Source organism: Acinonyx jubatus, chromosome A3, assembly GCF_027475565.1.
Source record: "Acinonyx jubatus isolate Ajub_Pintada_27869175 chromosome A3, VMU_Ajub_asm_v1.0, whole genome shotgun sequence".
Classification (NCBI taxonomy): Eukaryota; Metazoa; Chordata; class Mammalia; order Carnivora; family Felidae; genus Acinonyx; species Acinonyx jubatus.
In genome coordinates, this window is record NC_069388.1 from 135371897 (window position 1) to 135396779 (window position 24883).

The 24883-nt window shown below is 46.5% G+C and overlaps 1 long non-coding RNA gene across 1 annotated transcript; it reads left to right on the top strand.

Annotated features, from left to right (window-relative positions):
* Window positions 1-363: 363 nt before the first annotated feature.
* On the top strand, window positions 364-20267 carry LOC113604845 (uncharacterized). The gene is made up of 4 exons (XR_003426862.2): window positions 364-804; window positions 7789-7864; window positions 19599-19705; window positions 19943-20267. It is a non-coding gene; the product is annotated as an uncharacterized LOC113604845 (long non-coding RNA).
* The last annotated feature ends 4616 nt before the right edge of the window (window positions 20268-24883 follow it).

Sequence of the window (24883 nt, forward strand, 5' to 3'; positions counted from 1 at the left end):
TATAATTGAAGCTATTATAACCACCTGCGAGTCTGTTATCGCTGTCCTTTGTCCAGGGCCACGGCGGCGCTGGCCACGCACAAATGCTCCCTGCTGAACCAGGAAATTGGGTCCCCAGGACGGATTCTGACAAGGAGTTGAAAGACAGCTCAGGTCAATTTAAATGATCCCCCTCTCATCAGAAAATTAGATTACCATCGAAAATGAGTGCTGTGAAGATGACGATTTAAGGAGACCACCTCGTTTGGGAAACGTCCTTCGTGTGCGCATGTGTCCGTGGTGCCCCCCAACACACACACACACACTCCTCCCGCGGCGCGTCAGCATGAACACCCATCGTGGGCTGAGAGGGGGAGGGGCACAGAGAGGGAAAAGTCTGCACCTCCGAATGTTCGGTCTTGGACGTTTTCCAAGCATTTCAAGATGACTCGGTCCAGCTGTCACACGGCTGTGTAAGTCAGGGTTAAAACCACAGCCGCACATACTCCCAGCTTTAGCTCTGCCGTCCGAGTTCAGATGAAACCAGGACGGGAAGTGAAATAAGGTGTCTTTTGTCTCAAACTCCCGCCGATTTCTTGTTCACACCTGAGGGAAGTTAAGATGGGTTTATGCCGACGGAATGGGAGGGGCTCCCACGGCACGTCAGCCCACGAGTTCAGCTCTTCCCCCATCACGTGCGTTCTAGAAGTCAGGGCACTTGCAAAGAGAGAAGCATCTGCCTAGGACTGTTGCCGTCTCCCACCGTAAAAAGAAAAATAACATAGAAGGAAGTTTAAGAAACAATTAGAGGACACCAGATAAAAGGTACTGTAGCATTCTTATATCATCTTTTTCTCTAGAGTAACTTTTGCATTTTGACTTTTTTTCTATCTAGAACATCCATACTAACATGCTTTATAAAAACAGATAAAATCTGGGAACAGACCTGCAGTGCCATCAAAGTGAAAAGGTCAGCAAACCCTCTTCCTGGTAAAACAAATATTAAACTGAACAAAAATATCAAACACAACCATTCTAAGAGCTCTGAATATTGACCCAAAACAAACAAACAAACAAAAAAATACATGGATAAGTGTTTACTCATGAAAAATGATTGAATTTTGGATTTCAGCCACTGGAGCCTCCTTTACCTGGGGGATCCTTTCACCCTACCTGCCGGCTCAGGAGAGCCCAGTAGAGCTTAGAAAGACAAAGGTCACCTAAGCGTTGCCCATGTTCCTCAGCCTGTGCACATGGACCCATCAGCAGAGGGAGGAAACTTCATTGCCACAAGAGTTGGAGCCCAAACTATAAGCAATGACCGGCTGAAAAATAACCTGTAGAGACCCAAGAGTGACTCCTAGTGAGCCAGACCAAAAACTAAAAATAAGAATTGAAAACAAAGCGAGCAAAGGTCTTCCCAGATCCCCATCATAGGGCAGACAGAGACAGGAGATTGAGGTGAGGCAAGTTGCTATCAATAAAACAAAACAAAAAAGAATAAACACGATCGCCCTTGGAGAAAAAATTCAGAGTTGCAACAATTTGTTATCTAAATGTCCAGTCTTCAGTAAGAACTTATGAGGCTCGCATAAACAAGGATGTGTGACCCATATTCAGGAGGAGAGAAGGAAGCGGTCAGTAGAAACCGCGAGTGGGCCCAAATGTTGAATTTAGCAGACAAAAATGCAAAGCGGCTAAAGATACTCAAAGGATGATGGAAGCTGTGTTTGAAGAATTAAATAAAAATATGATGAAAATGGCTCCACAAGTAGGGAATCTCAATAAAGACACAGGAACCATAACAAATAGCCAGTGGAAATTCTGAAGTCATAAAGTACAATAACTGAAATGGAAATTTTACTGGGAGGCTCGACAAGCAGACAGGAGCTGGTAAAGGAAACAATCCGTGAACGTGAAGAAGGATCTGTAGAAAGAATCCAATCTGAACAACAGAGTTAAAGTGTGAAGAAAATAAAGAAAACTGAATTGAAGAGAGAGGCCTAAGGGGCACCATCAAGCAAATCAGCACCTGCGACAAGAGTTCCAGTAGGAGTCGAGAGTGAGAGAAAGGAAGAAAAATAATGAGACAAGGCTGGAATCCTCCCACATTTAGTGAAACACACTAATAGGCAGATCCGAGAGGTTCGTTGAATCCCACGTAGTAAAACACAGAGATCCACATCTACACACATCTCTAACCATGGAGAGCGAAAACAAAGAGAAAATCTCAAAAGCACAGAGAAAAATGCTTCATCACATACACAGAAATACTGATACACGTACTGACTGATTGGTCAACTGAGGCAAGGCAGGCCACAATGTAATGGAGAGACGTCTTCAAAGCGCTTAAGAACAAATATTAACCAAGAATTCAACATTGAGTGAAACTATCCTTTCAAAAACGAAAGTGAAATAAAGACATTCCCAAACAAAGACTGAAAATATGTGGTAGCAGACATGCCTTGGAGGAAATACTGAAGGCAGCTTTCTGGCTGAAGAGCAATGACATAGATGGTAACTTAAATCCACTGGAAAAAAAATTAAAAGAATTAGAAATTATAAATAGGAGGTTTCATAAAAAAGACTACAAACATATATCTTCTCTTCTTCAAAAGACATAAGATTGGTTAAAAAGTTATAACAGGGTAGTATTAGTTATATAATATAATATATAATTATATATATAATATATATAATATTATTTATAATAATATAATAATACATATATAATTATATATTATATATATAATATGCACCGATATAATATTTATGACAATAACAGCACAAAGGAGGGGTAGAGAATACAGTGACATGAGAGTAGAATTCTACATTTAAGGTGCCATTAATCTGAATTGTCCTACTATATGACATATATTGTAATCCTAAAGCAATCATTAGAAAACAACTTTAAAATATAGCAAAAAAAAATGAATAAAAATGGTGTACTAAAAAATATGTGCTTAACACAAATAAGGTAGCAGTAAATGAGGATCAGAGCAAAAAAAAAGAGAGAAAGAAAGAATACAGAAAACAAATAGCAAATGGCAGATATAAATATAACTATATCAACAGTTAGATAAAATGAGAACAGACTAAACACCTCAACCAAAGGGCAGAGGTTGGCAGACTGGTTTAAAAATCAAGATGCAGGGGCACCTGGGTGGCTCAGTCGGTTAAGCACTGGACTTTGGCTCAGGTCATGATCTCACGGTTTGTGGGTTTGAACCCCGTGTCAGGCTCTGCGTGCCTGGAGCCTGCTTCAGTTTCTGTGTGTCTCTCTCTCTGCCCCTCCCCTACGCGCCTCTCTCTCTCTCTCTCTCTCTGTCTCTCAAAAATAAAATACTAAAAAAACAAAAAAGCAAGATGCAACTATATTCCATCTACACGAGGCAAATTTTAGTTTCAAAAACACAAAGAGTCTGAAAGTAAAAAGGTGGAAAAATATATGCCATGTAAACCTTAACCATAAGAGATACAGTTATATCAGACAAAACAAAATTTAAGACAAGAAATATAACTAGAAAGAAAAAGGAAATCCCTTAATGGCCGAGTCATTATATTAAAAGATAGAAAACTTATAAATGTATATGCACCTACCAATACAACGCCAAAATACATTAAACCAAAATTGACAGAATTGAATGAAGAATTAAATAACTCAGCAATTGCACTTGCAGTTTACATCTCTTTTTAAAAAATTGATAGGACAAATTGTGAATGACAGTTATTCTGTCTTCTTCCTCTCAAGGAAAGACCACAAAAAGAAACACACACACACACACACACACACACACACACACACACACAATGAGCACCACCACACGCTCAACCAGAATGGCTTTCATCAAAAAGACTGGGAGTATGAAATGGTACAGGAACTTTGAACAACAGTTCACCAATTTCTTTTTTTTTTTAATGTTTGTTTACTTTTGAGAGACAGAGAGAGACCAAGTGCCAGCAGGAGAGGGGCAGAGAGAGAGGGAGACACAGAATCGGAAGCGGGCTCCAGGCTCCGAGCCGTCAGCACGGAGCCCGACGCGGGGCTCAAACTCAGGAACCGTGAGATCATGACGTGAGCTGAAGTCGGACGCTCAACTGACTGAGCCACCCAGGCGCTCCCACCAATTTTTTAACAAAATAAACAGAAATTTACCATAAGGCAGCAATTCACTCCTAGGTACTTACCCAAGAGAAATGAAAACACGCATCTACAAAAAGACACATTTGCAAATGTTCATGGTAGAATGTCCACACACCCAAAGACTGGAATCCAACCAAACACCCACCAACTTGTGAGTAATGAACAATTACAGGGATAAGCCTAAAAAGGAGCTAGACTCAAAGTACTACATCTTGTACTACATACAATCGGACTACAGATAATTCCATGTGCATGAATTTTTTTTTTTTTTTTGAAAAGTATGTCTCTTAGAGACACAGGATAAAGGATCCCCTGGCCTGGGAGCAGGGTTTAAGTGGTAACAAGACGATGGCACCTTCACTGTGGGATGGAACTATTCCAAAAATGGACAATGGCAGCGGTGGTTACACAGCTTTTTAAATTCACAAAAAAAATCATTGAATTGGGTGCCGACAGTTGGTAAGATTGTGCATGTAAATTATACCTCGAAGCTGCTTAAAAAGTTAATATAAGTCATCAGTACCAAAAAAGCTACTCATGTAAGAATCTCACAACAACTCACTTATGTAAATAGCATTGAACTAGGAGCCAGAAATCTTTCCATTCATTACCTAGAGTGAATCTTTGACAAAGTCATTTGATATTTTAAATCTTTTCTTTCCCCAGCTGTATGCAAATCAGACCTAGCAACCACCACAGTCCTTATTGCAAAGGGTTGTTCGTCGGTTCACAGAGTTAGTCAGGGATCTGTCCCTTCAGCAAATACGCGCTATGAATGTCCATCACTCTGCAAGGGGCAGGAGATAAACCTGGAAGCCTAAGACATTTAGGAGAACGTAAATACGCCTATAGACCTACGAGGAGCAAACGAGATGGGGAAAACCCTGTACAAATGGAAGAGATTATTACTGTCAAGGGCTCGTGTTGGAAAGAACCATGGAACAGGGCACTGCTAGAACAGCCTGGAAACGATATTTGCCTTCAGATGCAGGAACGTCCAAACCTTGCCTCAGTGGACAACTGCCTCTACGTAAGACCCCAAGGGAAAGAAATATTCCTAAAAAGACAGTGACAGTGGAAAGCAAAATGCTATTTTGTTATCAGATGGGGTCTCTGACACTCCACACAGGGTTCCGGTTTGCTGGCCAGGAACCCAGAGTGATGCGTGCCCATGGGTGTCCCCTCTCTCTGAGGTCCAGGCCTTCATCTTTTGGCTGCTCTCCTAGCCCGGAAGAGACCAGAAGGAAGACAGTGTCAGAGAGTTTACTGCTTAAGCCGCACAGGGAGAAAGAAAAAAAAAATAGGGTCACCCTAAAATGCATGACTTTTTGTGTGCAAAGGCCACACGCGTTCGGCCAGAATGCCCTAATCCTGTTCTTTCCGACACGTTTCTTCTCCAAGACAACAGCTGTAGGTTCTCAGAGGAGCTCCGTCACCCATGTGCCCCTTGAAAAAGTTATTCACCCTGCCTGGACTTTATCCTGCCTCATTCATCAAACCGTAAGATGCGGCTAACTTCATCTGTCCCGCTTATTTGTCCCGGGGAGGGGGGACTCAGGGAGAGAGAGCTCGAAGCGGCATTCGAACTTCATAGTCTCCCTTTCTCCTGTCGATGAATAAATACACGTTCACCCTTGAGCTGATTTCTTCAGCAGCCCGTCACTTAGTCAACAAATACTCAGTGAGAATCCTCAATATCCAGAGCACCAAAAATAAACGATTACACTTGCTCCCATGGAGGAAACAGACAACTGTGGGAGACAGAGGCACTCATCAAAGAATCACTCTCGTGGAGGCTTAATTACAAAGCAAGATGGGCATTCCAAAAGGAGGAATACCCAGCTCTCCAAGAGCACGACAGAAAGGAAGTAGGTCCAGCCTGGGAAAGGGGGCTGGGGGGCTCCTCCCTAAGAGGTGAGTGATCTGAGCTGCGTCCTGAGGGGTCGTGGGAGGAGCAGGCGGGAGGATGAGGGACAGGTCTGGGTGCAGGGAGAGCGCATTTGCACAGAGGGGCCAGGGTGTGTTTGCAGATGCAGCAGGAGAGAGGAGTCTGTCTGGAACCGTTACCAGCTAGTGTGCAGGGCTACAGGGTGGAGGGCGGGCAGGTGCAGAGCAGAAGGGGTGAAGAGATAGAGGGAGCAGGTCCTGTCCACCATTCAGGTCTCAGAAGGCATCTGATCTTCATTCTGGGCACAACAGGGGAGAAAAAGTCTCCTCCAGATCAAACGTACTAACCACCTTGCACACTTACGTTCACCCAAGGCGAACCGTCACTATTTTGTATTCATATTGTTTGAATCGCAGAGAGGAAACAAGATAAAACATTCTCTGCAAACGACTCACCACACAGACGAGGAAACGAAGCAGGGGAACGCACCGTCTCCACGGTCCGCAGAATCCAGGACGCCTGGGTTCTGAGCCGTGTTCTTTCTGCTCAAACAGCCCTCTTGGGGGCATCTCTTCTCTTGGAGCCTCAGATAATGTTATGGGGATTCAACCTCCTTTCAACGACAAACCTCATCTTTAATACAATCATTCATCTATTTAATAAATATTTATTGAGCACGTGGGGGCCAGTGTCTGTGCTTAATAAATTATTAAATTTCCATCACGGTGTGCGTGGACAAGTGCCCCGGACCCGGGGGCAGATAACACCTTCCTTTGCTACTTGAATTGAGATTAGGCAGCCATTGTAAAATTACTTATTGTAGCCCGGTTCTTCCAATTACCGCGCTGCTCTTGAATGGTCTTACAGACGGAAAATATTCTGTCAAACCCAAGCCTAAAAAATATTTAAAGATCTTTCATAAAGGAATTACCTCCACCCCTAGTTTCCAAAACTAACATTCTCAAATGCAATAGCTAATAACATCTATCGTGCGTTTACGGCACGCCCCGCACCATGGTTACCACTCCTCGTTTTATTTAATCCCCACAATAATTTTACTAGGTAAACACGCTTGTTATTCATATTCTCCAAATAAGGAAATCAAGGCAAAGAGAGAGGACCAAGGGGCACCTGGGGGGCTCAGTCAGTTGAGCGTCCGACTTCGGATCCAGTCATGATCTCGCGGGTCGTGGGTTCGAGCCCCGTGTCAGGCTCTGTGCTGACAGTTCGGAGCCTGCAGCCTGCTTTGGATTCTGTGTCTTCCCCTCACTCTGCCCCTCCCCGGCTTGTGTTCTCTCTCTCTCTCAAAAATAAACATTTTAAAAATTAAAAAGGAGAGAGATGTCAAGGAAGAGCATCCAACATTTACTGAGCACCTACTGTGTCCAATCCCCATACTCTGTGTGTTACATGCTCTCATCTGCTCCATGAGACTGTCGCCATTCTTGCTGCTCCCATTTTAAAGAGGAGGAAACTGAGGCAGGACTTCACTAAGCGGCTTTCCCAGGTCTGCCCTCGTCACCCTTGCTGGAGCTGCGATCTGAGCGCGGTCTGGCTTGGGGGACTGGCTCCCAGCCGGTCTTGGGCTTGGACAGCTAGTAAATTGGAGGCATTTAGACTACTCCCTCGGGGTATGTTCCCAGAAGTCAAATTACTGCTCTTGAAACATACAACTAAACCACTTTACAACGTCAACCGAGTTACACTCTAATTAGGGAAGTGTGAAAGTGCCCCATTTATGCAACAGGCTTTCTGTTTGTGTGTTCTCACCCTGCAGACATGAAAGACGCACATTCTTACGAGGCAAGCAAGATCGGGCTCTGCGACACAGACCTCTCAGGCGATGTTTCAAGGTAAAGGCTCACACTTGGCCCCAATCCCATCTGGGCACAGGCGCTGTCACTGGGCATGGCCCCTCACCCGGGGGCTCCGGGCAGCCTTTTCAGCTCCCACCATCAGACCTGGAGTCCCAGAGCCGGAGCGGCTTTCAGTGGGGGGAGACAGAAAGAGGAGCCAAGTGGAAGGGGAGGGGAGAAGATGAGGCAGAAGGGAACACAGGGAGTCCCCTCTAACAGGAGGAAAAGTAAGCAAATCGGAGGCCTGAATATGTGACACGGCAGCCGGGAACAGCGTCCCACCGAACAGCCCCGTGGGCCGGCTCTGTGGGAACGAGGAAGTGGCCGAGCGGGGGGCACGGTGTCCCTGGGGCGGCTCTCCAGGTGCACCGAATGTGTGTCCAGTCCAAATGCACGGCCCTGATCCCCGGTGACCCCCCAGCCCTCGGGGTGGGGTTCAGTGGCCTTTGGAACGTGGCGGAACTGCGTTCACAGAGAGCAAACGCAGGGGCAGTTCATAACCTCGCTCAAGTTTAAGGAAATCAAACAGAACTCATGCAAAACACTAGTGATTCCCGGGCGACTGAATCTAAAACAGCGATACGGTTTCTCCTAAAATGTACATGCATCTTAAAAAACAGAACAAAAGATGTCTTGGGCATAACACGTTGTGGTTTTCACTTGAATCTCAAAAAAAAGAAAAAAGAAAAAGAAAAGAAAAAACAAAAGAAAAGAAAAGAAAAGAAAAGAAAAGAAAAGAAAAGAAAAGAAAAGAAAAGAAAAGAAAAGAAAAAAAGACAACTGTGTGTATCACAGCAGCCTCTGGGTAGAAACACAAAAAGAGAGAGCCAGGGACCGAGTCAGTGGCAGAACCCCACTGTGCCCAAGGCTCAAGTCCCCCATTCTTGTACTTCACTTGTTGGAGTAGCCACTCCGGGTTCAAGACTGAACAGCCCTGAACCCCAGCTCACTCGCTGGCCAACGGCGCTGCCCTTGTGGGTGTGGCCTTGTGGGTGCTACCTTGTAGCACGGGTAGGCGGTCTCCCGCGCTGATGGCAACATCTCACTGCGCACTGTCTTTCCAGACCATTCCAACCAGGGTTGGCACAGGGTCAGGATCCAAAAGCAAAATGAAACAAAAGCGAGAGACCTTAATTCCGGCAACTGGGCACGTGGCTTGTTCTAGGCACCGGGTAGACATTTGCTGTAAATGACGGGTGTGGGCGTTAGCCAGACAAAAGGGACCATCCCCACTCCCATCTTATAACCAATCTGCACAACAATCGTGCTTCCTCTGAAAGGAACCGTTTGGACCCTCTAGGACTGTTGCAAGGGTGCAGGTGCGGCCGGCCGGGACTGGCAAATATGCCTAAAATTGCACCTGCCTGACCCCAGTGCCTTCGTCGGTAACCCTTGGAGAATACTCCCACTATTGTTTAGACCGACTTGTTACTTGATGTCCCCAGTGCAGAGAAGCCTGAGGCCAGAGAACCAGGCCTGTGTTTCTAGCTCCTTGCTGGATGGAAGCAACAGAAGAGGTACTCGTTCCTTCAGTATCTCCGAATTCCCTCTCTGCACCTGTCCTAGGAGAGACAGGTACACTCATCGATAGCCCAGGAGGGGAAAAACATCCTCTTGTCTCTACCTGGGGAGAGCCTGACGACAGCCACAGTAAATGGGTCCTGAGTCATCTCAGAAGGGAAAAGCACTGTGGACAAAAATGAGAGCAGAGTAAGAGGGCACTGGACGAAGGAAGGAAGGGAAGCGAAGCATGAACGAGTGATTTCTGATTCTTGGAGAACACGTTTCCCACATGGGAGCGCCCCCTTGGTATCTCTGTAGACGCGTCGGAGACAGACCCATTAGGTCTGTTTCCCATTAGGTTTCCCATTAGGAAACACGAATGGTGTTTCCCCTCTTCCTGTGAGAACACGGCCCAAGACGTTCATTCCGACATCCCCTTCGGCAGCTTCTTTCATATTTTCTATTCTGCTCTTCTTCTCTATGCCTTAATTTTGTTAGATGCCAAGTTTTAAAAATTTTCCTACTTACACTGATGGCTGCATTCCTATGTCCAACATTTCCTGAAAACTTTTCTCCTACAGTCTCTTCAAAGCTCCTTTTATCCAAAAGAATCTTACCCCTCTTTCTAGAATGCCTGAAGTGACTTAGATCTCCACAAAAATTACTAAGTCAATAATGAAACTAACTTCACACGCTCTGCCAGGATGGCCACAGTCAGTCTGATAGTCATGTCGGTAATACACCGACATGTTGCACTTTAATATACATGATATACTGATAAACATGTACATTAAAACAAATGACCAGGAGATAGATATACACCAAAAAGGGTACACAATGTGTTAAGTCATTTAAAAATAAGAAACTCCGAAACAAATGTTTGAAAAGTGCCAAGAAACAGCCTGGGTGGTTCAGTCCGTTAAGAATCCGACTTCAGCTCAGGTCATGATCTCACGGTTCATGGGTTTGAGCCCCACGTTGGGCTCCATGCTGAGAGCTGGGAGCCTGGATCCTGCTTTGGATTCTGTGTCTCCCTCTCTCTCTGACCCTCCCCTGCTTGTGCACTCTCTCTCAAAAATAAATAAACATTAAAAATTTTTTTAATTAAAAATAAAAATAGGGGTGCCCAGGTGGCTCAGTCGGTTGAGCATCTGACTTTGGGTTGGGTCATGATCTCACGGTTGGTGGGTTTGAGCCCCAGGTCAGGCTCTGTACTGACAGCTCAGAGCCTGGAGCCTGCTTCGTATTCTGTGTCTCCCTCTCTCTCTGCCCCTCCCCTGTTTGAGTTCTGTCTCTCTCTCTGTCTGTCTGTCTCTCTCTCTCTCAAAACTAAATAAACATTAAAAAAAAAATTGTTTTTAAGTGCCAAGAAACAGAAGCATCGGTGCTCAGATGGTACTTCTCCACTCTTGATTCAGCAAATCGTGCTGGGTGCTACTCTATGCCATGAGCTCTGCCAACCGCCCCAAGTAGTCTCAGTCACCAAGACATAAAACTCGGGAAGCCCCTCCGGCCAGCCCCACGGGGTCATCGTCCCCTCCCCCAACCATACCTGTCCTGGCTGCGCACCTGTCCTCCGTCAGACCCCTCCCCCCCAGTCTCCCCAGTCAGCACCGTCGAGCCGGCTGCTCTGAATCCCACCCGGTACAACATGATGGGAGCAGGTACAGAAACATCACGCACATAACCACCTCTGCCTTTTCAGAGTCCTCAAACAGTCCCCGTGTCCCTATTCCAGTCCCCTTACAGTGCGCCCTCACCACGTTCTTGCACGTCCGCAGGGGCATGGGTAGCTGCACGTGCATCCATGGCTTTTACAGGGGATCCTACCTCGTTGCCCTCGAAAGGGCTGGGCCCCTGAGGCTGCCACACCAGGAGGCTGAAGGGGCAGGCCGTCCCCCCGCAGGGCAGGGGCCCAGAAGGGAACGGGACAGGGATGCAGGTAAGTGTCAGCTATCTGCCGTCAGCACCCCTCAAAGGGACATCTGCAGAGCCAGGCTGGGGGTGTGGGTGCCAGCGGGTGGGGCTGGGCGTGGGGGGAAGGTGGGAGGTACAGGTGTTCTGGACCAAGAGGAAGAAGCCCAGAGCCGCTGGAGACTTTCCCAGGGCGTTGGGGCCCTTCTAGAACAAGCACGTCCCCCACCTTCTCCCTTCACGGTACTTCACGCACACCCGAGTCTGAGGTCCTCTGGGCCCGGCCGGCAGGTGGGTGAAGGAAGGTTCCCACCGCACCGCGGGGATGTGGTGTTGGACTGTAAGCACACTGGTGTGGGAAATGGGACCGCAGTACAGGAGTCGAAATTTCTCTGGTGCAAACAGCAGTTCTTTAGGAAACAATAAAGGTCTATGTAGGACAAGGGTTTCTTCTAAAGGAAACCATGGCAGTTTACAAATTCCGTCACTTACCCAGATGAATGTCACCTGTTTGCACGGCGTCCGCACAGAAACAGTTGTCACCGGGTCAACAGACTCAGAGCCCAGCAGCGCTTGGGGCCAGCTCCACACCCCCCTCCCCCCCGACCCTGAGCCGGGCCTCTGCTGGGCTTTTTTCTAACCACAAAGCACTTTTTGGGGGCTGGGACCTCTTGTGTATGATCTCTCTCCCCTCCTTTTCCACACTCATTTATTTTTCTAATTGGTTAACATACCTTAGATACAGCTCAGATAACGTGGGATCACGGGCTGTGGAAATTGTTTTTTCGGAGGACCGTGAACCCCAGATAAGCCCCAAATGCAGAGGAGTGGAGAGAGAGGCCTGGGATGGGCAGCCAGGGGTCAGGTGGAGACAAAGGTGGACAAGGGAGGCACCCACTTTCCAAGCTCCCAACGCAAAGATGCCAATTAAGGAAACACCTCTGCACAAGAGATTCTGTACCAAATGGAAACGAGACATCATAACAACTCAGATCCTGCTGCAGAGCAGCGGGAGAGGGAATCAGAAAGGCGCGGTGCACAGAAAAACGGCCACTGGAGCGGTGACTGTCCTTTGAAAGCAGCTGCCAGGAATTACAAGACTCAGAAGAAATGAGGAGGCAGCTATAAATGTACAGGATGAGAGCAAACACCCCTCGGAATTTAAGGGCGCACGGGGCCTGCTCTACAAAGAACTCGGCCACACGATTAATCTTCAGGCCCCGGTTCCACGGAGGACTGAGGACGGCTGTGCAATTTGTCAACCGGGGGGAAGATGTGTGCTTGATGAAGCAGTTTTCTCAGGTTATTTTACAAGGGGCTGTCGTTAGGATCGACTTCAGGGGGACAGAAAAATCACTGAATGATTCGTGTAGCAACTTCATAAACAGGGGATCAAAGACCTACTATGTAACGTAGGCGTTGAAAAACCAGCACCGCGTGGCTTCGACCCTGCACTCCAAGAGCTCACAGCCTGCCGAAGGTCAAAGTGTGACGTGATTCCGTTACGTATCTCTTGGGCTTCCCAAGCGGTCAGTGAAAAGGCTGAACCCGAGTTCCCTGGTCAGCGGTAATTAACCTTTCTAGAAAGACATTGTGCGGTGGTGGTACCATGCATTTGAGTCCTGTCTCTGCTACATAGTGGATGTACGCCCCTTAACAGGGTTTCTCGGCCTCAACACTAGGGGCGTTGGGGTGAATCGTTCTTTTGTGTGGAGGATGTCTTGTGCAAAGTAGGATGTGCAGCAGTCTCCCTGGCCTCCGCCCACTAGACACCGTGACACCTCTTCCGTTGTGACACCTCTTCCGTCGTGACGACCAAAACCATCTCCAGACGTTATGAGATGCCCCTTCTCCCCATTGAGAATTGCACTAGTGCACAAGATTTAAAATTCAGGAAACCAACTTATGCTGCCATTTACTCCCTGTGGCCCTCTGGAAAAAAGAAGAGCTTGAACCAAATTAGTATAGCAGTCCCTAGTTCTGAAACTTTAAAAGTAGTGCATTGTACTGATAAGATTTAGACTTTGAAATCTGGTCTGGCTTTAGATCCTAGTCCCATCAACTTCTGGTTGTTATCTTTGGGGAAAGCCATTACTCATTTCGAGCCTTGGGCTCCTGTCCAAATATTTATCTTCTAGGGATGATACAGGAATATAAAAGATGTATGCTAAAGTGTCATACGGGAGTTCCCTCCCTAATTCGTAGCTACGTTTTGATCCTCAAAAACTAGCCTTTCTGTCTCCATTTAACGACTGCGTGATTTCCTAGCTAAAAACATGAGTGGATAAGAGCAGCTGCCCTAATGGTCCCAGAGTGTCAATGGCAGAACACAATTTAAGTCCTCTTGTTAGAGAGAGTCCAGCAGAGATCCCCTGGCAGACTCCACTCCAACGAGTGACTCCAGAGTCCAGACCCCTCCATCACTAACACCCCAGGTGACGAGCAGTCTCCGTGGTCACCACAAACGGGGAAGAAAACACACACAGCCCACCATGGTCTGCAACAGACATATTACTTCTTCCCACGTTCCACTGGCGAGGACTAGTCATCAGATATCTAGCCTGTGACCCTGGAGGGCACGCAGCTCTTTCTGCCAGTTAGACCCTAAAATATTCTAGCACTGAGCTTATTACAAATAGTTCATAACATAAAGGGAAACTCAAGGCGAAACAGTCCGAGATAGAAATACTAACTGGTTTCTAAGCTTCCACTAATCATTAACCCTTAGGAGGAGATGTAAAATCACTACCAGCAGCAATAGAGTAGGTAGGGACATTGAGGACGGTGAACACAGCTTCTTCGGGGGCTCCCTCGCTCTCCTTACTAGGAGCATCGCTTCTCAAAACTGTCGTTGTCACCCCTTATTGCTCTCCAAGTGTTCAGCCTAAATGCGCAATGGAGTCATTTTCAGTAAGAGACCGATAGGAATATACAGAAAGTAGTGACGATATAGAAGTAAGTCTCTGATGAGTTGCTTTAAGCATATTGTACCTGGGAAGGTCCATGTGCCTGTTTCCTTTTTATAAAATGAAAGTTACAACAAAATCGTTTCGGGAGGCATGAGTTTGCTAGAGCTGCCGTAACACATGATGACATACTTAATGGCTCAAAACAACAGAAATTTGTTTCCTTACAGTTTGGGAGGCCAGAAGTTCAAAATGGGCCTCTCTAGGCCAACATCAAAGTCCACAAGGCTGTGTTCCTTCTGGAGGCTGCAGAAGGGATGTACTGCCCTTCCTTTTCTAGCTTCTAAAGGCTGCCTGCATTCCTTGGCTCATGGCTCCTTCCTCCAGCTTCAGAGTCAGAAAGATCACGTTCTGTTTCCAACTCTGTTTCCCTTGGCTTCATCATCAAATGACCCTCTCCCCACTCCGACCCTCCTGCCTCCTCTTATAAGAACCCTCGCAACCACATCGGGCTCACCTGGACAGTCCAAGGAAATCTCCCCATCTTGAGATCCTTAACCGAATCATAGCTAGAAAGTCTCTTTCACCGTGTAAGACGACATATTCATACGTTCTGGGGATTTGGACGTCTTACTAGATACCTTTGAAAGCCTTTTCTGGCTGACCACAGTGGGGCAAGTATGTGATGCTATTATTGCTACAGCTGATTATGTATTCAACACGGAGCCTCACACAATCCTTCTGAGTGTATCTAAATAACAAATGTTAAAAAAAATGTTAACGATGATGATGTTGACGGTGATGACGATCGTACCTTTGGAATCATGTAGGATGAATAATGTCATATGAAAAATTTAATCTTCAAACACTCCCAGAAGGAAGGGCCAGCTTTCAGTAGCAGTGAAGACTAGAGTCCTTGGACCTACGCTCAGAGAACAATTATAAAACTTGGACAAAATATTTCAGAAGCAGGCAGGAACCAGAGGAGATCTTCACTGGAAACATGGGAAAGCAACGGTGACATTTATGAATTTGCACCTTTTTTTCTGAGGGGCACTATCCCATCTGCATGAGGCCCAAGGCAGGGCATCTGGAAAGTTAAAGTGAATCCTGAAAGAGAGGGAGCCACTGGGGAGTGAACACAAAATCTGCACATAAATTCTGCCCAAGCTGTTGGGGGGATTGCTAGATACACATACGCAGGTGGATGGCCCAGAGGGCCCCACAAAACACACCGCAGCTGAAAGCAGAAGGAACTGAATTGAATCTCAGCTGCTGCCAGCTACAGACAAGACACAAGTTGGCTTGAACTCAGACACGGGCACTGCCTCCTGGAGCAAATTCAGATTGCTACCATGGAGCACAAACACGGAGTCTCCATGTGGTTTCATTCTTAATGTTCAGATTACAGTAAACAACGTCAGTAGGCATGTAAACAAATAGAAAAATGAGACCCAAAATCAAAACCAAAACAGGTCAACAGAGGGGTGTCTGGGCAGCTCAGTCTGCTAAGTGTCTGACTTTTGATTTAGGCTCAGGTCATCATCTCGTGGTTGAGATCAAGCCCCACGTCTGGGCTCTGGGCCGACAGCATGGAGCCTGCTTGGGATTTTGTCTGTCTCCCTCTCTCTCTGTCCCTCCCCTGATCGCTTGCTCGCTCTCTCTCTCCCTCCCTCTCTCTCTCTCAAAATAAATAAATAACCTTTAAAAAAAAAAAAAAAAAAGGTCAACAGAAACTAAACTCAAGATGTCCCAGACTTTGACAAGAGCAGATGAGAACCCCAGAGCTGCTCTTATAAATGGATTGAAGGACTTAAAGGAAAATGTGCTCATAGGGAATGAATGAATGAATGAATGGGGAAACCAAATGGAAGCTCGAAAGTGACGAACCCAGTATCCGAGATGAGGTGTTAACCAGCAGGCTTACCGACAAACTGAAGGCAGCAGAATAAAGGTCAACAGGAATAATACGATCTAAACAAGAGAGAGAAGCAAGGCTGATGTAAAGCTAGTGCAGTTTTAGTAAACTGTGGGAGAACGCCCAGCATCCTAACATATGTGCAACTGTAGTCCAAGACTGAGGAGGGGAAAAAAATAATGGGGCAGAAAATATTTGAAGAAATAATGACTGAGAATTTCCAAATATGGTGATAAATACCAGTAACGGATCCAAGAAACTCAATGAAACCCAGGCAAGATAAACAAGAAGAAAACCATAATTAAGCCCATCATAAATCTTGCTAACCATAAATTTGCTAAAATCCTAAGTTAAAGAGAAAATCTCGTATGCACCTAGAGGAAAACAACATAGCACACATAGAGGGGTGAAGAAAAATGACAGAAACGTCAGCTGATGTCTCATCAGAAACAATAGAAGCCAAAAGACAACAAAACTATATTTTCAGGAGCTAAAAGAAAAAAGGCAACCAAGAAATCTATACCCAGTAAAAAATATCCTTGGAAAATGAGAATTTAAAAAAAAACAAATCAGATTTAAAAACTGAGATTTTTTCATCAACAGACCTGACCTATAAAAATGCTAAGGGGAATGGGGCACATGGATGGCTCAGTCACTTAAGGTCGGACTCTTGGTTTTGGCTCAGGTCATGATTTCACGGTTGGTGAGTTCAAGCCCCACATCAGTCTCTGGGCTGACAGTGTGGAGCATGCTTGGGATTCTCTCTCCCTCTCTTTGCCCCTTTCCCGCTGTGCTCTCTCCATCTCTCTCTGTCTCTCTCTCTCTCCCTCTCTCTCTCTCAATAAATAAAAATAAATATTAAAGCAATTGTTTCAAAATGCTAGGGGAAGTTCTTCAAGCCTAAAGTTCACGGACCTACTGAAGGAATAAAGAGCTCCAATCAGAACTGGCAGATATTTCAGCAAATATAAAAGATTGCAAATATGTTTTCTTTTCTCATAATTTATTTAGAAGGCATATTACTGCTTAAGGCAAAAATGAAAACAGTATTTTAAAGGTAGTAATGTTTATCGCCACACTATGTGTTCTACCGCTAACACAGGAGCTGTACTGGAGATTCCTGGCTAATGAAATAAGGCAAGAAAAAGAAGTAACACATGGAAAGAGAGAACTCACACCGTCTTTATTCACGGCTGCTGTGATCATCTAGAAAAAGAATCTTCAGAACAACTACAAGGAATAAGGCCACAGATATGAGGTCACTACACAAAATGAAATATTATTTCTCATTCTGTCAACTAAAAATGGAAAATTAAATTTGAAAAAAATTCATTTACCCTGTGCTTAAAATAGTAAAATCCTTAAATATAAATTTGACAAAAACGAGCAGCTTTCTGTATTTAAATAAAGTAACTTAACGTTAAATCTCAGTAGACAGTGTTCAAGGTTGTAACCCAGAAAGGAAACACTAAAATAACATGAACAGTTCTTGAAAACATAAATTTAAATGAATTTCAAGTGGAATGCAAAATATATTTGATTATCTGAAAAGACAGTGGGAGAAAAACTAGCAGGGGGACAAAACTCAGATGAGGCATCCCCCCTGAAAATAAAACCCCAATGCCAATGGCATGGAACAAACGAAACCACATCGACGACCACATCGGGTACAGACACACACTAGCTCAAATGGAATCAAAGGAGAATAGAAATGGATGGAACCAAGTTTACAATCAAATCAGGGGCCCAAATTAACCAACTTGGTAAACATGGAGGCAGCACAGAAATTCACGTGGACAAAATTATTTTACGTAGCATCCACGTGGCAAAGACACTTTCATTAAATAGGATAAATAACACGGTAACTTGCCAAGCCCAGACAAGCATTCAGAATCTGGGGTTTTCGTTGTGGGTTCCGTCCATTACTTACCTGACAACAGGGCACGGGAAAGGGTTTACTCTCTCCTACTTCATTCACAATTGTAAATCCCAGGTATCAGTGGGGCGAGAGCAGAGCCAGCCTCCGGAGCACAGAGTCAGTATGACCACGGTGACAGGGGTCCACCTCACCCCCTCCAGGGGTCGCCAACCTCCCGTTTAAGCCAGAAAGGCCGTTGCCCATCTTGGGAAAGGAAAGGAGACCCAGGAAATGGCAGATGCAGCATGAGACAACGCGTCTATGATAGAATCCTAAAGAATAGTAAGTGTGAGAAGACAAACTTTTAGTCCTGATAATTGCCTCCAAATATTGGAGAAGGAGAAAAGTTACCCAGTGACTGACTCCCTGCCTCTCTTTCTCTCTGACATTTTGAAAAGTTCAGTAGGTTCACGAAGGACTGAAGAGAGCAAAATCACAGGCCCATTATTTTTAAAAGGGCAAAGCCACCAACCAAGAGCCTCCAGCCAGCAAGTTCAACACTAGATGCCAGAGAACCTGGGGAAGTCTGTGACGGGAGGCGGGGGCAGAACCCTTGCACAGCCAAGTTGGATTCGGGCGGTTGGGCAGGAGGGTCATGCCGCGAGAGCCTGGAGGCGCCTGAGGTCATTATGGCTGCAAAGAATGAAAACACGGCCTTTCCAAGAAGCGCTCGACAACCTTCTACTGCTCTGACTCCGAGGTGAGCAGTGCGAGATCGGATGACTGAGTTCAAGGCTCTAAGGGTAGCCATGGGAAACACGTGTTCGCCCCCCCATAACTAGAATTTAGGGAAACATGCATTTTCCGGGTTTATCGTAGGGCCAGAAACACGGCTGAGAGCCAGGAACATTTCCCGGTGACCTAATACTATTCAAGGTAAAGATCACTTCACGCAGAGAAAAGGGAACCAACACCACCAAGTGCTTCTGCCTTCAGAGTGAAACCTCGTTCTTCAGATGCTGCCAACCACCCGGGAAGGCGGCACCGTGGCCTCCAGGCCGGGAGGTAAAGAGCCGGGAGATCAACTACACCCCGAGCCCCATACACCCCTGCCTCTTGCCCACGGCGTCCCTCCAGCCTCCACCACCCCGCACTCCTACAATCTCCTTTTCTCCCACCCGCCAGCACGGCGAGCTTCCCTCAGGCTTACGCTTGGCTACACTAGGTGTCAGCTGTCAGCGTTGTCACTTCAGTCCAATTTGTAATTGCATTTAGGGGACAAGTCACATTTCACGGGGTGCTGCCCTCACTAAGCGTGCAGATCTGTGGTCGGGGACCTTCCTCCTCTACTTCCCCGTGGTCACCACGTTGCCACCCTTGGGGCCATCTGGAACACACCCCTGTCTAAACTGCACAATCTACGGCCTGAGTTCCGTTCTCCGTTCCGTATAATACAGACCGCGGCCGACTGCACACGTCCTGTGCAGCACGACTTCACACAGCGACTCGCATCATACGTCGCGCAATCCCCGGAATGGCGTTATTACCTTTGTAAATACTCAGACGCTGAGCCGCCAAGCGATGCAGACTCGTGCATGAGGCATTCTAATTTTACTCTGATTTATTCAGCAGTAATCACCGCGTCTATGCTAAGCACTGGGTTCAACTCTGGATCTACCGAGACAAACAGATCAAGCAACTGAACTCCTGAAACTGACAACCGGAAGAAAATACAGAAGGTAAGAAGGCACCACTTTTCAATGTCCCTGTGCCTCCTTTCTTCCTCTCTGGAAAGAAGAACGATAACAAAAATATTAGTAACTACCTCTTAAATGTGAAAAGGTTAAATAAGCCAATACGTAAAGTACTGAGACAGCGTCTGTTCTTTGATGGCCAAGGAGTAGTAGAAAGTAGTGAAAATAGCAGTGCTGTGAGAAAGCAGTACTTGTGGCTGAATTTTTTTTTTAAATCTGCAGGTGCGGTTATGAAAACAGTCTCTGCTCTGGCGCCCCCTGGATTTTTGTCTCTCCCGGCCGTTCCAGCTCTGCGTGGCTGTCCCCACCACTCCACACTCGTCTTGAACCCCTTTCCTGCGTCTGGACCAATTTTTACTTCCAAGAAGAAGTCTCGCTGTGGGTACTGAGTCTGTGCCAGCAAATTCCTAAGGAAAGTTTGCTTCTCTTCAGTGAGGCTCTCAAAGTGCCCGCCCCTATTCACCTGTCCCTCAGGGCCTTCCTTCTTCCTCACTGCGCTCGTCCTGACAGGGTTCTCCCACATCATATAAATGCTTCGGACTTTGTACCACTGGCCTTTGCCTCTCTGTGTCCTGAGTTGCCTGGATCACTCTAGCAGAGGGTGATAGATGGACGGAGGTCGTCCTGCTAACTCTCCCTCAATAGTTGGGACAGGGTCTGGAATTAAAAGAATTCTCTTTCTCTGTTCTGTGTGTCGCTATTCTCTAGGATTTCCTCATCTTTCTACTGTTCCCTGTACACACACACACACACACACACACACACACACACACACACAGAGTCTGGAGACAAACATGGACCATTTATAAATTGTCATTCACCATTCTCTCTGGCTATAACAGCCCCAGAGGGGTACTTCTTACCCCAAAGCCATGCCAGCTATGTTAGCATTGAACTAGAACCTCAAGTGGGCTGTAAAGACCGGACCCCTGATATTTCTTAACTTTGCCAACATGATTTTACAAATGAAAAACAATTCCTATTAAAGAAAACACAGCATGGTTTTGACTGGGCAAAACAAAATAGGCATCAGGACTATGTCACTGTCTTGAAAAGTCACTATCTTAAAAAATGTCACTGGGCCACATTATTGTGAAGAAGGTGTATCAGTTTTAATAGTCACTTCGTGGGGTGCCTGGGTGGCTCAGCGGGTTAAGCGTCCGACTTCAGCTCAGGTCATGATCTCACAGTTCGTGGGTTCGAGCCCCGCGTCGGGCTCTGTGCTGACAGCTTGGAGCCTGGAGCCTGCTTCCCATTCTGTGTCTTCCTCTCTCTGTCCCTCCCCCGCTCGTGTTCTGTCTCTGTCAACAAAGCAAAACAAAACTTTTTTTTAATGTAATAGTCACTTCATGTTCCTAACTAATATCGATCACTCTCTTTAACTCTCCAGCAGGTAAACATGGATATCTAGATTTACGCTCCAAATACTTACCAGATTTCCGGTCATGACAGGTCAATACATTTCTAATCTGAAGCAAGGAAAACTAGCCAAGTGAATTTTTCTGCAATTTTCCAAATTTATTCTGGACATTTACATGCTGTCTCTCCTCTGCTCGATCCAGACCCGTTATCCATTGAGACTCATCGTGTAGTGAACACCACTGACTAGAACCCTTTGTGAAATTGTCATAAACGCGGCAAGCATCTTTCACATGTTGGGTACTGCTCTGAGGCTGTGGGTGTTTTCACTCACCCGACTCACCGGGTGTTGCCAGGGGGATCAGGGAGGGCTATCGACATCCCCGTGTTACAGGTGAGGAAACAGAACAGCGAGAGACTAAGTAACTCGTCTCCCACGCTGGTAGGGAGTGCTGGGAGCTGGCAAACGGACATGGACGTCCATGTGCTGAGTCTCCGCACCGTAGTGTCTGTCCTCAATCTGATGGGCTCTTTTAACTGTGTTATTTATGAGAGAGAGAGAGAGAGAGAGAGAGAATTAATAGGAATCATAAATAATTTCAGAGATGAGCCTGATTCCATCCGTTGGCTCAGTCGTGGACCCTCTTGGCCAGCAGCGTCGGAGAAAAGTCAGGCGTGAGGCTAAAATCGCAGTGCAGTCAGGAAGCAGTGGGGTATTACATCCTCTGAGAGAAGGTGGGACAGAGAGGGCAGGAACACAAGGAGCAGAGGATTACAAAAGGAACCACAGTGCCTTCCTCGACAGTTAGGGCTGAAAATGAGCATCCCCCAACGCTCCCCTCGGTAAACAACACAGTTTCACAAAACCAAGTAAGATGTCTTGTGAGAGAGCCGGCATCTGCTTGGCTTTGGCCCGATTCAGAAGAAGGTGCTTAGGGAAACTTACGGTTAGAACCAGAAAATGCCACCAAGAAAAGTATTATTTTAATTGACTTGGCCAAAAGAAATCTAACTTTTATACGAAATTAACAACTTCTTCTCGTGAGTTGTGAAATGAATACTTTTCATACGGTTGTAAAGGATATTTTTCTTGGGATCTCTTGGTATGTTCCCACCTGCTCTACCTTATTTTATAGCTCACCACTTCACAAAGCCCGGAAGCTGAGGCCCTGCCTTATCATCTGTGACCTGTAAATAGCATCCTGTGTCACCAACCTCTTGGAAAAAGGAAATAGAGCAATGACAATAGAGGGGCTGAACACTGATTTATCTGCTACCCGCTCACTGTGCATTTATGTGTTCTTTCGCTCATTTGCTCCCAGGTTACAGGTAGAGCTGCTAGGGCTTAACCAGGTGAACAACTTGCCAAGGCTTCCATAGCTATTTTTTTCAATCCTTCATTCACTGGAGCGACCACGTGACCCGAAAGTCCTACCTCACATTTGGGCGAAGTAGGTTGTATTCTCTCCTGGCAAGACAGAGGCAAAATTACTTGGACCAAACATTTACAACCCAAGAGGTCCTTTTGCGAATAAAAATGATTGCATGGGGCACCTGGGTGGCTCAGTCGGTTGAGCATCTGACTTTGGCTCAGGTCATGATCTCAGGGTTCGTGGGGTCGAGCCCCACGTCGGGCTCTGTGCTGACAGCTCAGAGCCAGGAGCCTGATTCGGATTCTGTGTCTCCCCCTCTCTCTACCCCTCCCCTGCTCATGCTCTGTCTCTGTCTCTCAAAAATAAATAAACATTAAACAGAATTTTTAAATGATTGCTCAAAGGACGGTTTGGTCGGGTGCATTTGGAAGACTTGAAATCGCACCTCACATCGACAAGCAGGTGGATAATGATTGAAACCAATCTTTTTGCTTATTTAAAGAAAATTAGAACACGTACTATTGTTGAATTCTGTGAAGCAGCACTCGGTTTCCATCACAGATGTGACAAAGCCTCCCCAAAATGGCTGCGCTCTCTGGCTCGCAGTTCCTTACGAAGTTTTATCTTGCACAGACAGCACGATATAAAACTGTTAGGATCATTATTTACTCCAAAATCTTTCAGTTGAAAAGAAGAGAGACCACACATCTCCATTTTCAGAATTCTCGTCCTAGGGCAGAATGAGAATCACGACATCCAAGACTCTTAATTTCACATAAAACTTCCGATACAGGACATTTGAAAAATAATTATCAACACATCCGCTATTCAGACAATAAGATTTCAAAGTCTTCACAATACATGTCCCAGGGTCCTCTTGCCACACAAAAAATCACCGTTCCTACCCAAAACTGTGCACATGCTTCTTAGGACGCACGAGTGGCTCAGATCTGAGCACAGCAAATATCAATTTGCATCCAGCTCTTGAATTTGAAAACACAGATGATATATCGATGTATGTCTCTTATAACACCTGGAATTAGTACGTCTGCGGTGGTTGATGTTCTGTTCAAAGTCAGATTCGTTTACTCGTTCATTTATAAACCCCTTCGGCTGCACATGGCCCGTGGCAGGGCTGGCAGACTGCGGTCTGAAGGCCAGATCTGGCCCGCTGCCCATGTTTGTATGATCCTGAGCTAAAAATGGTTTTCCATTTTTATAGGATTGTAAAAAAATAAATAAAAAGAAGAAAAAGAAAATGCAACGGAGACTGGATATGGCCCACAAAGCTTAAAATATTTACCATATGGCCCTTCACAGAAAAAGTTTGCCAACCACTGGTCTATGGAATAAAAATCCCAACTCCTGGTCTTGGCAGCCAAGAGCACCCTAAGTGAGCTCAGCAGATTTCTCCAGCATCATCCTTCACCCCCTTCCCCGTCTCAGCCACGTTCAAGTCCCTATTCCTGTACAACGGCTTACCCCCAAATGTCAGGGCTTTCAACGACCCCCGTCTCACACTCACGGGTGCTGCAGTCGAGGGTCGCAGGAGGCCGCGAGAGGAGCGCTGCTGTCTGCTCCGTGATACCCAGGGCCCTGGCTGGGGAGGCTCAGGCCTGGAAGGATCTCCACATCCGGGAGCCGGGACAACCCAGAGGCAGTGAGAGCTGTGGTTAGCAGGGACCTCAGCCAGGCCAGGGACCAGAGTCCCTGCGTGTGGCCTGAGCTTCCTCCCAACATGGCGACCTGGGGGTGGCCGAACTTTTGACACAGTGGTTTGGGGCTCCACATGCAAGTGAGTGTTCTAGAATACAAGGTGGGAACGTCATCTCCTTCTGAGGCCCCCTTGGGAGTTAGGCAGACTGCGCTCGGCCACATCCTAATGCTTACAGGCCAGCGACAAACCCGTCCAGGTGCAGAAGGACGACAAGTGGACACCACATCTTAACGAGACGGATGCCCCAGATTCCACAGATGGAAGTAAAACCCCGAGAGCCATTTTCCACATTTACCCCTTCAAAATGCCTCACAGCCTTCCTCACCCAGGGCCCTGCGTCCCTCTTCCTTCCCTACCTGGCCCACCCCTGTACATTCGTCAAGACCCCGCCCCACATGCCCACTTGTGAAGCTTCTACCCTGGCGTCTGCCCTCAGAGAGCTTACCCGCTAAGAGGAGAGATGCAATACACAGCTGAAAGAATGATTAACAAACAGTTTAAGCTAAAGAACGGACATTAAATAGATGAACATTTCTAGAAAAAGGTGTGCAGAGCATTGGCCCCATGGGTGCTGACTCAGCTCACCCTGACCCCCGGGCCCGGCCTCTGGCAAGCCAAGGGAGAAATGAAATGCGGGAACATGTCAAGGTGAATGAAATAGCTATAACCTTGATGGCCTGGGGCGGGGTTCCACTGGGGTTGAGATCTGACCCC